The sequence below is a fragment of the Protopterus annectens genome, chromosome 4.part0 (assembly GCF_019279795.1).
Source record: "Protopterus annectens isolate FY-2018-M chromosome 4.part0, PAN1.0, whole genome shotgun sequence".
Taxonomy (NCBI): domain Eukaryota; kingdom Metazoa; phylum Chordata; order Ceratodontiformes; family Protopteridae; genus Protopterus; species Protopterus annectens.
Genome location: NC_056733.1, coordinates 793,960,253 through 793,977,752, shown reverse-complemented (window position 1 = coordinate 793,977,752; position 17,500 = coordinate 793,960,253). Strand labels below are relative to the sequence as shown.

Genomic DNA, 17,500 nt, shown 5'->3' with positions numbered 1-17,500 from the left:
TTTTGTTTTTATAATTATCTTTATGCATTTAAACTCTCTAGCTATAACAATAGTGGTTGTTAGAATATTGCAAAATGGTGTTAACTTCTGTAATTGGCTTCCTTATTGTTACGTCTTATCACAGTTACTGCTTCAGTCCTTTTAGGCCCTTGTTTTAAATATTAAGTTTACTTCAGATCGAAAGCTGTGCTTTTGCTGATGGTCAAGTTTTCGTGGTTAACTGCATATTGAAATAAATGTCTCTCCATTACTACTACTACTTCTGAACCTTGTGTGAGCTGCCCTTTTTCAGTTAACTCCCTTTCATTTAGAAACAATCACTGCAGGCGTTTTAGGCATTTCTAATTCTGCACTACAGTCCTTTGATTATTCGTCAAACTAGACCGTGAATTTTGTTAGTGGCTGAACTGCCAGGTACTTTGCTGGTACAGAGTGGTGTTTGTAACAGAAGTTGGCAGGTAACTAGTAGACAGTAAAAAGGGCAGGAAAGGGCTACCAGGGAGTCAATGATTTATATGGGTCAGTGTGTTAATATTCAGTAAATCTTCATTGCAGTTGATTGCTTACCTTTCCGTGTTTGCAGAGCTGTTGAATGCATTATAAAAAGATTTCCTGCCTTTGTAGCTGAATGATACATTAGGCTCTACAAATATTTTTCCATCTGACGAAGCCAGACTCCTGTAGGATGCCTCATCCTTTTCTGTTTAAATTTAGTTGTGCTTGTTGAGTGTTTTCCTAATATAAAATGCTCAAAATATTTGAACTATTAGAAGAACCTTTATCCCTTGGGCTGATCACTTAATTAAAAACTTGGGGTGGGTGAGAAGAAACATGCAGCCAGGTATTTAGTCTGTTCTTTTATTAATGGCCGTTTTTTGGCTTTCATTTGTATGTTGCAGCTGCATTTAAGGGGGTCCGCTCAGTAATTAAATCAGTTGTCTTCTACCTTCCATTTTTCTAAGGTAGAAGATCTTTAAACTATGTTTGAAGAAAAAAGATAAAAATGGCTAATGCTGTTTAGTCACACCCACATCGAGTGGCATGCTGCTTAATTGTTTGCATATGTTTATATTTATTTATCCTTTCTTAACTAGGTAAGACCCACTAACTATAGCTGCCAATTCTCCATGGATAAGGGTGGGGTTTTAATATGGTAAGTGACTTAATACACTCATGCATGCTGGATGTCAGGGTTATGGAAAATAAAGAGACAGCAACGGATCACAGCTTATTTGCAGCTAACAACCGTCATCCATTTCACAGTCTAAAAAAATAGGAAGGTATATTTATCAAGTGTAACAATAAATAAACTTACAAGAATACAGCAGTCTGGAAAATGGATAATTTTAAACTTTATTTTATGTCAGTGTAGTAGTGTTGCTGTCAGTTTGGAGTTCTAAACTGTTACACATTTACATGTGTCAACAGGGGAAAGTAGAGTATTTGTATAAAGAGACCAACTTGAGCATTCTAGCCTTTTATTTAAAGGAATTAGAAGTATTTTTGCAATGCAAATTTAGCTTGTGGGGAGATATGGGGGAGATGTGATGCTTTTCAATAAGCTGGCAAAGTAGATCATCGATAATAATGAAGGGCCTGTTTCTAAGAGATACCACATGTAAGAATAATGGCACAACAGGAACACAGGAATTAAAAGGCAACTGAGTCTTGAAGACCATTTACCCTTCATCAGTAACCACTCTCCTATTGTATACCCTTCCCTAGAAAAGCAAAGCAGATCAGTCCAGTAGTAAATTTGGGGTTGGAACGCAAGGGTGTCAGCTTAACTTGTAGGAGAGCTTCTTCTAGCATGGACATATCAATTGCTATTTCATTTCACTGGGATTAGGAGTTACATTGTACAGGTGTACTTTTTAATGCGAAAATGAGAAATTGTCTTTCCGTCTACAAAAAAACAAGCACTGAAAAATTATGGATTGTGCTAAATAGTTCACTGTGTACTAAATGATAGCAAGGTTACATTTGTGAGATGAACAAATTCAACATCACTTGCATTTACGACTCTTAATATTGGAATATAATCTGCTCAACTTCTAGATTTGCCTTCACTGGACTTCTTATCCATCTCTTGTATACTAATTCTATCTTTAGGAATCAGGGACTTGCTATGTCCCCATGTAATACAGTAATACAGCTGCACATACTTAATAACGTGTCTGTTGAGTAATCTGTTAGTTCTCAACATCTCATATCTTTTGTGCTTAAGGTACTTAGACTGTAACTCATACAATTAAGCATATAAAGCTCAAATTACAGTATTAGTTTAAGTAACTTTTGTACTAATAATATTTTGAAAATAATTGTATATATTACTTTAATACTGGAGCATATGGTCTCTTAGGTTCATAGGTAGGTACTAGGCTATCGGCCCGAGGGCCTACGTAAACCTAGCCAACAAGGTTCCATGGCTTATGCCACCCAAGAAAGTTATTTTCCTGTGCCACTGTCAAGCAGAGACACAGAAGTGATCCCTGGGGTGTATTTCCTATTTCCCATCCACTCATCAAGATTTTTCTTGAAGAGTGCTAATGAAGAACTTTGCTTGACAAAGATGGGTAGCCTGTTTCAGAGTATGGGAAGTCTCTGGGGCAGGAATCTATCCCTCCAGCATGTCCTGTTTATTGTGGTGACAAGGTTTAGGTCCCTAGAGCATGTAGCTCATAGGGACTGGGATTTCTTTAGGTGTAGCATGTCCAACAGCTCTGGGTTTGACATAGCTTTATATGTTAGGCAGAGATCACCTCAGAGTAGGCGATATGATACGGAGTAAAGGTGGAGTTTTTTGAGATGGTCAATGTAGGGCATCTGTTTGAGGCCAGTAATCCTCTTTGGGAGGTACTTCTGTGGCCTTTCCAGCTGCTGCAGATGTCTTGTGAGGTACATTCCAAAAGGGGCATTGTACTCTATAATGGGTCTAATGAGTGTTGAGTAGAGGGGAACAATGACCTCTTTTTTTTCCTGGATGAGAACCCTTTTATGATGAGGCATGCCACATAGATGGACTTCCTGACTACTGTGGCAATGTGACTATCAAAGGACAGACTACTGTCCACCTGGGTCCCAAGGTCTCTTATCACACATTCGGTGTTAAGTAGACTGCTGTCTATGCAGTAGTTCATGAGTACAGAGTTTTTACCAAAGGGGATGACAATGCACTTTTTGGCATTGAGCTTGAGGCCATGGCTCTGACACCAGGCCTCTGTCTCAGTGAGGCCCTTCTGCAGGATTTCCACATCATTTGGGGACTCTACTATGGTTCCTAGTTTGCAGTCATCTGTGAACTTCATTAGCCAGAGGCCTACTGTGTTAGTCCGTACTTCAGAGAAGTAGATACCAAACAGGAGAGGTCCCAGGACTGAACCCGGTGGTACTCCACTTGTCACTGGTTTGAGATCAGATTTGGAGTGTGCAATTTTTACAGTGTGCGTTCTGTCAGTGAGCCAGTTGGCAACCCATCTTGTGATGTAGGGATTTATACCTAGTTTAGTGAGTTTAACTATAATTCAAGAATGAGGGATGGTGTCAAAAGCCTTGGCGAGGTCAAGATAGGCTTTGTGAATCACCTTACCCTCATCTACGGCTTTGGTGACTGCCTCAAAGAAGTCGATCAGGTTCAGGAGGCATGATCTGCCTTTCACAAACCCAAACTGGGTGGGATCCAGAGTTTGGAGGTTACCAATGTCTTTGTTTATGAGTTCCATGATGATACTTTCCATGGCCTTGCAGACCAGGCTTGGCAGGCTAATAGGGCAATAGTTCCCGGGATCAGTGGTGGCTCCCCCTTTGTGGAGTTGGATAACTGTTGCTGTATACCATTCAGTGGGCACAAAGCCTGATATGAGGCTATGATTGAATATGGTGCTTAGGTGTGGAGCCAGTTCGTTTTGAAGTTCGTGTAAAATGCAGCCTGGGATGTTGTCCGGTCCCTTGGATGCTGTGTTTTTGGCTTTGGAGAGTGCAGCTTTTACCTGCGTAGTTGTGATTACAGGGACTCTTCATTCTTCCTGTATAGATATGGGCCCATTAGGGAATGAGGAGGGGTAAAGTTAGCACTGAACCTATCTGCCAGGATGTTGGCAATATCAGTTGGTTCTGTAATTTTTGTGTCATTGTGCTGTAACTCAGAGCAGATCTGGGTGTTGCCATTGAGATTCTTGACATAGCTATAGAATGCGTTGTGATTGTCCTTAGAATCAGTGGTGATTTTGTTTTCATAGCTAGCTTTGGAGGATCTTATAAAGGATCTCAGCTTCTTAATGAGGCTGACCAGAGAGCTCCTCCACTCATGGGATTTTACTCTCTTTTGCAACAGTTTCTTCCTTCTGTTGTAGAGTTTGTTTATGGCCGGGGACCACCAGATTGGCTTCTTTTCTTTGGAGGATAGCGTCTTGGTTCTGCTTGGGATAGCACGATCCATGTACTCGTGTAAGTGCTTATAGAGTGCATTTGTGTAGGATTCAGCAGTCGTAACTATACTGTCCATCTGCATGGATGTCATGAAGTTCACCACTTCTGTCTTAAGAAGCATGAAGTTGCCTTTGGAGAAATTTTTTACCATGGTTTCCTTAATGGGGGGGTGGGGCGGGATGTGGATATCAAGGGTGATTAGCTTATGGTCAGATTGGACCAACGAGGAGTTGACTTCAGGTGTGGAACACCGGTCACTCATGTTGGTAATGACTAGGTCTAGGATATTATTTCCCCTGGTGCAGGTTTGGATAAGTTGATCTAGGGCACTGGAGTTTATGAATTCCAGAAAGCGTTGTGTGAAGGAGTTGGTACATGAGTAGTTTTCCCAGTTAATTGTGGGGCAGTTGAAACCGCCCATTATTAGGATGTTTGGTTGAACCCTAATATTTTCCAATACATCATGAAAAGAGGAGTGGGAATCTTGGGGCATGGTGGGGGATCTGTAACAAGCTACAATTTGGATTGCAGTTTTGCCCAGAGTTAGTTGCACTTGGATAACCTCAGATGCATTATGCTGAGCAACTAGCCTGGAGGTGTGGATATCCTTAATGAATATGGACACACCTCTGCCTTTGGTGTTCCGGTCCAGGTTATATGGCAGAAAAGTGTGGCATGAGTCATAGCCTGGTAGTGCAGGGGTGCTCTCTGGAGCCTTAAACCAGGTCTCAGTCACTGCACAGATATCGATGTTCTCCATTTTAAGGAGTGCCTTGAGTGAATGCACTCAATTTTTGCTTGCATGTTCCTGTTATGGTGATGAATTTGTCATTTGAATCTTGCCTAAAAAAGGCACTATAGGGGCGGTAAGAGCCTTAGCCAGAATCCAGAATCCCAGAGGCAGGCCATCTCTGGCAAAGCATCATGGCCTGTCGACCATGTCATCCCAAGCAGAAAGATACTGGATCCCCCTAGAATGACACCAGAAGCTCAGCCAATTGTTGAAGTCAATCATTTTGTCCTTGTACTGCGGTATCATTCTGGACGATGGCAGAATGCTACTCAGGGCTAGGGTCATACCTGCCTGGGCTACAAGATCGGAGAGCTCTTCCATGTCTCTTCATGTAGTCCAAGGAGGTACATCTCAGGTTGTTCACACCAACATGGACTATGACAGAGTCATATTTGTACCTGTTGTGGAGTGACCTGAGTGAGTGGGTTATGTGGAAGAACCTGACACCCAATAGGCAGCTGACAGTAACCTTCTCCTTGTTTAGCTTTGTGAGTGGGACATCAGTGTGCCTGAGTATAGAGTCACATATGACTAGTGTGTTGGATACATTGTTTTGCCTTATTGGCTGTGGTTGAGTGGGCTTTGGAGGTCTCTGTTGCTTGGGCAGATTATTATTGAGTGTGGATTTTGGTGGTGTAGATTTAGTGAGACTATGTGATAAGTGTGGTGTGGTGCAAGTGTTTACCTTATCCTCTTGAATGTCAAGTTTGGTCTTGGTTGGAGAGCCAGTTTGGCTAGATAAGTGCATCTCTCACAGGTTGTAGTGTTGGGTGGTAGGAGGAGAGGGTTGTCTGTGTACATGAGGCAATTTCTACATTGCCTCAAGATGCCCAGATTCATCAGATAGACAGGAGAGAACACTGGGAGCTGACCCTTGGACATAGGTTCATAGGTAGGTACTAGGCTATCTGCCCGAGGGCATTTCTAAGCCTTGCCATTGTGTGTCAGCTTTCGCCACCCCATTGATTAATTAACTGATCCTCTGTCAAGCAGAGCCAATGAAGTGATCCCAGGGGTGTATTTTCTGTTACCCATCCACTCGTTAAGGTTTCTCTTGAAGAGTGTCGGTGAGGGCTGCTGCCTAATGTAGTTTGGAATTTTGTTCCAAAGCATGGGGAGTCTCTGTGACAGAAATCTATCCCTTCAGCATGTTCTATTTATTGTTGTGGCAAGGTTTAGCTCACCAGAGCGTGTGGCTCGCAGTGACTTGGATTTCTTTAGGTGGAGCATGTCCATCAATTCTGAGTTGGACATGGCTTTGTAAATCAGGGAGAGATCACCTCTGAGTAAGCGATATGCCACTGAGTACAGCAGGAGTTTTTTCAGTCGGGCTGCCTAGGACATATGTTTGAGGCTAGTAATCCTCTTGGTGAGGTACTTTTGTGGTCTTTCCAGCTGTTGGAAGTGTCTTGTGAGGTACATCCCAAATGGGGCATTGTACTCTATGATGGGTCTAATGAGTGACGAGTAGAGGGGCACTATAACCTCTTTATTTCTAGATGCAAACCCTTTAGTAATTAGATGGGCCACATAGAAGGATTTCCTAACTACTTTGGCAATATGATTGTCAAAGGAGAGATTACTATATACCTGGGTCCCCAGATCTCTTATTACCTCTTCTGTATTAAGGGGCTGCCACCTGTGTGGTAATTCATGGGTGTTTTGTTTTTCCCAAATGGAATGACTATGCATTTTTTGGCATTTAGCTTGAGGCCATGACTTTGACACCAGGTGTCCGTCTCAGTAAGGCCCTTTTGGAGGATGTCTGTGTCAGCTGGAGAGTCAATTATGGCTCCCAGTTTGCAGTCATCAGCGAACTTGGTTAGCCATAGTCCTCCGGTGTTTGCCTGTACTTCTGAGAAGTATATGCTGAACAGTAGGAGTCCCAGGACCGAGCCTTGTGGGACACCACTTGTGACTGGTTTAGAGTCAGACCTGGAGCCCACTATTCTTACCATGTGAGTTCTGTCTGTAAGCCAGTTGGCAACCCATCTCATGATGTAGGGGTTTATGTTCAGGCTGGTGGGTTTTTCTGTAATACCCGAGTGGGGAATGGTGTTGAAAGCCTTGGCGAGGTCAAGGTAGGCTGTGTGAACCACCTTTCCCTCGTCTATGGCCTTGGTGACTGTCCTTAAAGAAGTCAGCCAGGTTTAGTAGGCATGATCTGCCCTTAACAAAGCTGAACTGGGTCTGGTGAAGTGTTTGGAGGTTCCCAATGTCTTTGTTAATGAGTTCCATGATGATGCGCTCCATAGCCTTGCAGACCAGGCTAGTCAGGCTTATTGAGCGATAGTTACCAGGGTCAGTTGTGGCCCCTTCTTTGTGGAGAGGAATAACCATTGCAGTGTGCCATTCTATGGGCACGTAGCCTGTGGAGAGGCTGAGGTTGAACAGTGTGTTTAGGTGGGGGGTTAGTTCGTTCTGTAGTTCATGCAAGACACAGCCTGGGACACCATCTGGTCCCATTGACGTTGTGTTTTTGGCTCTTGAAAGGGCTGTTTTCACCTGTGCGTCTGTGATATTTGGGACACAATACTTTTCCGGTATTGTTGTGGGCCCTTTTGGTGGTGAGAGGGGGGTGAAGTTTGCACTGAATCTGTCTGCCAGGAAGTTGGCAGTATCAGTAGGTTCAGTATATTTTGTGCCATTTTGCACTAGTTCAGTGCATTTTTGCGAGTTGCCACTTAAATTCTTAACATATCTAAAGAAGGCTTTGTGGTTATCTTTTGAATCCTTGGCTATTTTTCTTTTGAAGTTAGCCTTGGATGATTTCATGTGGGACCTTAGTTTCTTACTGATACTGATCAGGGATGTCTTTCCTTTGCTTTTTTCTGAACTAGTTTCCTCCTTCTGTTGTATAGCCTGTTTATGGCAGGGGTCCACAAAACTGGTTTTCTTCTCTTAGAGGAGTGAGTCTTGGTTTTGCTAGGGATGGTGTGATCCATGCATCCTTGTAGGTGCCCATAGAGTGCATTTGTAAAGGTTTATGCATCTTGGGCAGTGTTATCCTTTAGCGTGGGGGCTGTGAAACTTACCACCTCTGTCTTAAGTAAGGTGAAGTTTAGAAAAGTTTTTTACTGTGGTTTCCTTTGTTGGGGGTGGTGGTGGGGTGTGGACATTCAGAGTGATTAGTTTATGGTCTGATCTAACCAGTGACGGGTTGACCTCCGGTGTGGAACACCTGTCACCCATGTTGGTGATGACCAGGTCCAATATGTTTTCACCTCTGGTAGGAGAGTTTACCAGCTGATCCAGGGCATTTGAGTTGATGATTCCAGGAAGCACTGGGCCTGGGAGTTTGTGCTTAAGTAGTTTTCCCAGTGAATGGTAGGGTAATTGAAATCATCCAATATCAGGGTGTTCAGTAAGACCTTCATATTTTCCAGTGTCTCTAGAAAGATGGAGTGGTGGTCCTGGGTCATGGAGGGTGATCTGTGGCAGGCCACAATTTGCATTGCAGATTTGCCCAATGTTAGTTGCACATGGATGATCTCAGAGGTATCATACTGCACCACTAACCTGGAGGTGTAGGTATCCTTGATGAATATGGATACACCCCCTCCTTTTGTGTTTCAGTCCATGTTCTGTGGCCAAAACATGTGGTATGAGTTGTAGCCCTGTGGTGCTAGGGTGCTCTCTGGAGCCTTGAACCAGGTTTCAGTTACTGCACAGATGTCGACATTTTCTTTACTGAGGAGTGCTTCAAGCGTGTGCATTTTGAGATTTAAACTCCTGGCGTTGAGTAGCATAACCCTCAGTTTTTTGTTAATTGTGCTGTTTACGGAGGTGGGTTTGACTTTTGAGCCTTGCCTAAAAAAGGCACTATGGGGGCAGCAAGAGCCTTGGCCAGTATTTGAAAGCCTAGGGTGACAGGTGCAAGCCATCTATTATGAACAATGCAGCTTGTCAAGAATGTCGTCCCAGGCTGTTAGACATTGGATCCCCTTTGAATGACACCAGAAGCTTAGCCAGTTGTTGAAATTGATCATTTTTCCTTTATACTGAGGTATCATTCTTGGTGAGGGTAAGATGCTACTCAAGGTCAGGGTCATACCAGCCTGGGCTACATGATCAGAGAGCTATTCCATGTCTCTTTTCATGTAGTCCAGGGAGGTACATCTCAGGTCATTCACACCAACATGAACAATGACAGAGTCATATTTGTACTTGTTCTGGAGTGACCTGAGTGCTTGTGTTATGTGGCAGATTCTGGCTCCCAACAGGCAGCTAACAGTAACCTTCTGCTTGTCCAGCCTAGTGAGTGGGACGTCAGTGTGCCTGACTATGGAGTCACCTATTACTAGTGTGTTAGGTATGTTATTTCACCTTAAGGGTTGTGATTGTGCAGCACACTGATTTTGTGTTTTATGTGTTGTCTGGTTTGTGACGGGAGGTGCAGGTTGTTTGGGTGTCTGCTTTGGAGGTCTCTGATGCTTTTGCAGGTTTTTATTTAGAGCTTCCGAGTATGATTTTGTGCATTTATGTGTATTTTTTGCCAGTGTTGTTTTAGTAGGTCTGTGTGTGGCTGGAGGTGTGGTACAAGTGTTAACCTTCTCTTCTTGACTGTCTGTTCCAGTCTTGGGTGGAGACAGCTTAGCTTCCAGTTTGGCTGTTTAATTGCATCTCTTACATATGTTAGTGTTTTGTAGTAGGAGAAGAGTGTTGTCTGTGTACATGAGGCAGTTGTAACATTTCCTCAGGATACCCAGATTCACCAGCTGGACTGGAGAGTATCCCTGAAATTGCCCTTTGGTCATGCCTGAATAGTAGGGTGAGCTGCTTAGTCACCTGGTTGGTGAGGGGTGAATAAAGAGCCTTGCCCTGCTGGGCAATCAGTGTCAGGGTATATTATTGCTTGCTATTCGGTCTGAGCAAGTGCTGGGCTGTAGGATGCTTTTTGAGTGCTTAGGTTGAGAGTTAGACTAGTTTCAAGGGAAAAACTGAAGAGGAGACTTAGTGGAGCCGGGAATAATTTAACCATAGCTAATCGGCGCTGCCCGGTGCGCAAAACTGTGCAAACATGGTTTTTATAGTAGGGAAATGAAAGAGATAGAAATTAGCCCAAAATGGCCAATAAACTACTAATTTCTGGGCTGGAACCACTCCTCCAAGGACAGATAGGTTGCTCAAAGCTCCCCTCTCTCACAGGTGAACAGCGAAACTTCCTTCTATCCAAGTAAGGTATGGGCAACTCAGAAACTACTATCACAGCCCTGAATTCAGCACTAGCCTGAAAACTGGACTATACTAGCTTAGAAAGGTGGGAAACAAGGATTTTTTTTTTTTTTTAAAGATAAGGCAAAACAGTAAGCAATAAACTTAAAACAGCTTTAAATGACTACAAACAATCAGGAAAGGCTATCACACTTTAATGTGTAGCCTACAACAGTTAAACAAATTATTTAAACAAAAAAACAACTTTTTAAAAGTGCAGGCAGTCAAATAAGTACAATATGTGAAAAAAACATGCCTGAATAAAAAACTATTTTCCTCTAGATAAGTGAAGAAAGTGAGTACAAGAGCTGTTTTTTTCTAAGCAAGTGAGAAAAGTAAGTACAAAAACTGTTTTTCTCTAGGCAATGAGGAAGGTTTAGTGCTATAGAAATTAGTAGCTTATTTAGTGCTTACAACAAGTGCTGAGCACGAATAAGCAAATTCAAGTGCAACAACTAAGAATCTGTATCTGCACTAGACTAGTTACAGGAAACAAACAAATGCAAATGCAGGCTTTCAAATCAGAAAGTTGAGAGAGATGGAAATGATTGCCCAAACAGCCAATAGCTACAATTTCTGGGCCAGAACCACTCCTTATGTGGTAGACAGGTTACCTAGTGCTTACCACTCCCATTGTCAAGCTAGAAGGCTTCCCTCCAACACAGAAAGGCTTGTGGGGGCTCAGAAGCTTACATACAGTCCTGGATACATACAGCAAATATGTAACCTGACTACACTAGTTACAGGAAAGGTAGGAAACAGCCTTACAGTTTTTTACTCTTCTCGTACAGCTCATGCAGCATTTCTGTAACACCTTTGAAAGAAATAGCATTTAGAATATGTTCATTTTACTATTATGATGCAGTTGCAGTATAATTTTCTCTTTGCAAGCATTCCTAATATCTAGTGTACAGCATTTTAACACGTTATAGCTATTGTCTCTCCATGAACATGCTATCAAAATTTTAGATGTCCCATGCTATGTTTCCAGCAGGCTGCAAACATAAAGGAGTAAAACAAGCCTACAGTTACAGACCTCTGAAATGCATTTGGGCAATTTAGGTCAGTCTGTTCAATACATATATATATTCTGGCCTTTTATCTTATTAAGACTGACTATATCTTTGTCTTTTTATTTTAATTTAGTAAACCTAACTTTGTACTTTGTTTCATTTTTTTTGCATTTCCCCTCATGGAAGAAATGGAATATTTTATTTTATCATGCTGGCTATCTGCTGAGTTCTGCCATAAAATACTGCTGTGTGACTGTTCAGACCATAAAAAAAGTAGGAAAGACCTTTTTGGTACTATGAAGTCAGTTATCTGTTCATTAGAGTACATAGGGAAGTTTTTCTTAATGAGAAAGTAAAGATACAAAGATTCTAGTTAATTGCCTATTTCAGAGGCAGTTCTAGTCAAATCCAGGAACATTGTTTCCATTTTTCTGTGTAAGGAGTGCAAGAATTAAAAAAAATCTGTTTAGTTTATAGTTTTAATTTCAGGGCTAAGCTGAAGGAATTCAGGCTGAGTAAAAGCAAAATCCATGTTTTAATGGAAGATCAGTTATGTCTGTGAGGATGCTGATAAAATACGTTTTGATTGCAGATAGTTTGATTTGCTTATTTTTGTGATTTATTTTATGATTATGTAGACAAAATATGCAGATATTTAAAATAAGAAATTTCATTATTTTGGGTGTCCATGTAACACCACTTAAATAAGACAGCACACTGCAGGAATGAAGGGATAGTCAATGTGCAGATGAGTTGGATCCTGCTTCTGCTTTCAAGGGTTTTTAATAGTCAATAAATCTGATTATAGAAGTGTTATTATTAAAAAATTATGATTAATTAGTTAACCCCCAGTGTAAGCAATTTGCATTTTCTTGAACACAAATCATTGAGATGACACGTGACCAACAAATGATAGATGAAATGCTTTATTGAAAAAAAGTCTTTCACAGTGAGATCCCCTGCGCTGCTTTTCTGATATAATCATCTCCTAAGTTACAGCATCGTGGTGAAGAGGGCTGTTACTCTGATGCTGTGTCCCTTGATACTGTGAATTCATATAGAAAAGTGTTTAAGTGAATTCTGTTTGACCAGTTCTGTATTGTCAAAGTGCATCTTGATGGTAACAGATGTTGCCATAATGGATGCATCTGCTATAAAATGGGGATAGTATGTGTTTTTCTTAACCATTATAGTACACCTGACATTGGCAGTGGTGCAACAGGTAGTACATTCAACTTTGGTGCTTGAAGACTAGAAGGCTATTAGTTCTAGTCCCACTCCAGGTGACTGGATTGCTGACAGTGCACTGCGTCATTAGGGGGATGTTGCACTACTGAGTATGTCATCTTTGGATGAGATGTTAAACCAAAGTCCCATCTGCTTGAGTTGGTTGTAATTCATGTGGATGTAATCGATCTCATGGCACCCACTGAAAAGAGTATAGGGAAATCCCAGATATCCTGAGCATATTTCCCCTACTAATATGAATGCCACCATGGGTCTCCCCTAAAAGAGGCCATCAGCCTAGTAGGACTAACTTGGTCAACCACTGATAAATAAAATAAAGTAAATAAAACTCCCCTAGAAAGCAGACGTGTTTTCCTAAGCCTTTATAGTGTGCTTATAGGTATTTGTTTAGATATTCAGAATATGAACTAGAGAAAGCCCTACGATGCTGTTTATGTCAACAACATGAATGTTCTAAAATGTTAGGTAGTACCTGTGGAAACATTATCTTTGAAGAGGGATTAGTGACTGCTTTGGAATTTAAAGCAGAGTAAACCTTACATTTGCATGGATAAGTGCAATGAGAAGGGCTGCATTCTTTGATTTTGCTGTTCTCTTTTGGAAAATGGATGAATGCTAAGGATTTTTTCTTTCTTCTGTATACTTTCTATGCAGTGGGTATTTCATTTACAAATCTAACTTTGTTGCACATAATACATTTTTACAGATTTGTGAACTGTAGTCATAAAGCTAAACTGATCTTCCCTATTTTCACAGTATGCATCAGATGTAGTTACTTTTTAGCTACTATTGTTCCGTGCAGATTTTGGGAATTCCTAGGAAGTACCACTTTAATTCCAGATCTAGTGACTGACTCTGACGTGGGATGATTGTACATCATTGGATGTGAGATAGCCATGATTACAAAGTATCAACATATTTTATATATTTGCAGGATGTAACTGTTTACTTTTGCTGAAATAAAGTTAACTCGAAAAAAGACATCTTTGAATGAAATTAACCAAAAAAGAAAAAAGTGTCTAACACAGATAATATAGAACTAGAAAACAATATACTTAGGGTACTGAATAAAGGCTCATATAGTACTCAACCCATTAGTATAAAACTAGAAAACAATATGCTTAGGGTACTGAATGATGACTCAAATAGTTTTGAACACATTTGTATTAAAATATGTTTGCAGTACCTGGTGAGTTTCAGATGTATATTTTTTTGTTGGAGGCTGACTGTTGCAGCAGTATTTATTACATTTGAACTTATTCTTAACAATGGCAGATGTTCAAACCATTGAAGGTGACGTATCAGTTGGCATATTTGCTTATTTTTTGTTGACCAAGATGACTCGACTAGCTTGAGCTAGTTTTTTTATTTTAAACAACACCAAAACACACAAAACTGATAATCCACAAGAAAAGACAGCTCAGATCCACACCAAAAATAGATTTAGTGCTTTAGTTTTTTAATAAAAAACTTCATCAGAATCACAGTAATACAAACACTGACCCAATAAATACCCTCACAGCCCTCCAAATTACCATACAAAATTGCTGACATCATCATCAATTAAACCTGATACATAATTAAAATTAAAGAACCAAATATCAAAACTGTTGAAAACAGATGTAAACCATGAAAATCCATCCAGTGTGGTATGTTACTACAGAGAATGTTACAAATAGCCCTCTGTTTTAAGTCTAAGAATAGAACTAACAGAAATGTTAGTATTCAAACCTGGATAATGTGTTGCATTTGTTCTAAGTTGCCATCTCAATTCCTTAGATTCAAGAAAGTCATTAAGGGGTCCACCCCTGTCTCCTAATGTGACTTGTTCAAGAACTGAAAATCTAAAGGAATGACCATCGTTGTTTTTAACATGGACAGCCAACACATTTTTTATGTCCTGGTTTTTGATATCATAAAAGTGTTGATACATTCTGCTCCTAAGGGCGTTGATGGTTTTACCAATATAAAAACAGGGGCATTGATTACACATTCCTATATATACTACTGCCTTACTGCTACATGTAAACTTCTTTTTATGTTTGAATTTACCAAAATTAGGTATATATATTTCATTTCCTTCTATGATAGCCTGGCATTGTAAACAAAACCCACACTTAACCATAACCCTAATTCCAGAGTAAGGTTCAATAGCGTTCTCCAACATATTTTTAATAGTGGTATATTTTTTATTTATTAAATTAGGTGCTGAACCTACAATATCGAGCAATTCCTGATTAGTATTGAATAAATTCCAGTTGTGTTGGATAATTTTCACAATATTACTATAGTACATATTATATTTAAAAGTACCAACCTTATTAAATATATTATTCTCTCCGTTAGTATTTTTTTATCATGGTAACATTGGTACCTTTACCAAGTAATATAAAAAAAAACTGTTTTCTCTTTTGGTGGTTACCTCCTGGAGAATATTGTCCACATATTCTCCAGGGTATCCCCTATTTATTAACATCCCCTTAAGTATTTTGATTTGATCCAGGAACTCATGATTCTCCGAGATCATCCTGGCCAATCTAACCCCCTGTCCTTTCACTAATGCCTTCTTTTGATGTATAGGATGAAAGCTGCTGAAATGCAGTAGTGTGTTGGAGTAGGTGGGTTTTCTAAATATGGTGGTCTCAAATCGTTGTTCCATTATATTTTTATAAATAGTAATATCCAAATAATTAATTTTCTCATATGAAAATACATGAGAAAATTTCAAAAAATCAGTACTGTCCTCAATAAATTCCAGAAACTTGTCAAGTTGGTCTTTACTATCATCCCAAATAATAAGAATGTCGTCCAAATAATGACCGTAAAATTTCCAGCATTTTGCATATGGGCTTGAAAATATAAACTCTGTCTCCCAAAAAGCTAGGACAGAGTTTGCAAAAATGGGGGCAGATGTGGCCCCCATTGCCACCCCATTGCACTGTTTGAATAACTGTTATTCAAACACAATAATATTGGTCTCTAGAACAAGTTCCATTAGTGTTCTAATGGTAAGAATACAGTTGTGTCCTAAATCAGTGTGACGTCATACAAATAAATAAAACCATTCAATAGCAGTTTCGTGACGAATAATAGAAAACAAATCTTTTACATTTATAGTGACGGATATTAAGCTGTCACTATACATCTCCTTGTTAAGTTTTTTTAGAAGATCCCAGGAGTCTTTAATTATCCACTGACAATTTACCAAGATGTTTTTAAGTAATATGTCAATAAATTTAGCAATGAAGTATGTTTTAGATGGCTTAGCATCTACTATAGGCCTAAAGGGGGAGGGGGGTTACTAAGATCTTTGTGGATCTTCGGAATGCCAAATATTGTAGATGTTTTTGGCCATTTTACTAACGTGAAAGAATGTTCATCCAGTGAGATTTGTCTATTAAGGAGTAGTTCTAGTATTAAATCAACCCTCCTATATAAAATATTCTTCTCATTAATACTAATCTGACAATAGATGTCTGAGTGTAAAATATCAAACATTTTCTCTATGTAAGTGTTTCTGTCCATTATAGTCAACCCACCCCCTTTATCTGGTTTCATAATTCTTATTGTGTGATTAGCACACACATTTTTGAGTGTATCCATCTCAGATCGGGTCAGATTCATCTCATCATCCAACCTACCTCCTTCTTTAAATAATGATCGAATGTCTAATTCACATATTTTTCAAATGTTTGGACAATAGGGCAGAGGGGAGGATTAAATACACTTGTTTTTCTACATAAATTTGTAACATTGGTATCTTGACTGTTACGTTACCCGACTGGACTACTTGGACTCTGAATTACATCAGGAACTGATAAAACTTTTTAATCGGCATGGATGCGAATTACTGGACTGTCTTATAAAAGACAATGATAGAAAAATGGGCACACTTAATGACAAAATTGTGTATATTAACAACTCTATTCAATCAGACTTGTTGTTTGATTTTAAAAAAACACAGTATGAAAATATTTTCAAGAGTGTTGACCTTTATATTACTGAGATAAAAAATAGAAAGGAAGGGAAATTGAGAAGGGATGAAAGGGAGTACGCTGAAAATAGAGCATACCCCCCCTCCCCCATTAAGTCAAAATAAGGACAACAGTGTTAATAATGAATCTGGCCATTACTACAACGGCCATCGTTATACACCCAATGGTGAAAATGAATTTGGTGTTAACCCTTTAGAGTTTCCCCCTCTGAGGAGGTCAGAACGACTAAAAAATCAGAGAGGGGGGACAAAACAGTGTTATCGGAACTACAGGGGGAAAGCCAACATTCATTAACCAGGGTGGTTTCTTGGATTAATAACACTATTCAGGATGCTGTATTTCCTAAGTTAATTAGTAATAAGAATTCTGATTTTAAGATTTACAACTATAGTAATGTTTGTTTTCAGGATGATATCAACATTTTTGAGAAGGGGCTATCTTTTGTCCCTAGTAGAAAAGGTGGTTTGGGTGATGTACTAATTGATCTGAAGTTATATACACGGAAATTGAATTTTCAATTTTGTTTTAAGAATAACAGTCAAGATACCAATGTTACAAATTTATGTAGAAAACCAAGTGTATTTAATCCTCCCCTCTGCCCTATTGTCCAAACATTTGAAAAAATGTGTGAATTGGACATTCGATCATTATTTAAAGAAGGAGGTAGGTTGGATAATGAGATGAATCTGACCCGATCTGCGATGGATACACTCAAAAAATGTGTATGCTAATCACACAATAAGAATTATGAAACCAGATAAAGGGGGTGGGTTGACTGTAATGGACAGAAACACTTACATAGAGAAAAT

General features: G+C 39.7%; 1 protein-coding gene across 12 annotated transcripts in view; it reads left to right on the top strand.

The window, feature by feature from the left end:
* LOC122799590 (RIMS-binding protein 2-like) overlaps positions 1 to 17,500 on the top strand; it is a 2,967,700-nt gene that overhangs the window by 425,198 nt on the left and 2,525,002 nt on the right. The gene's annotated exons all lie outside the window — the stretch shown is intronic.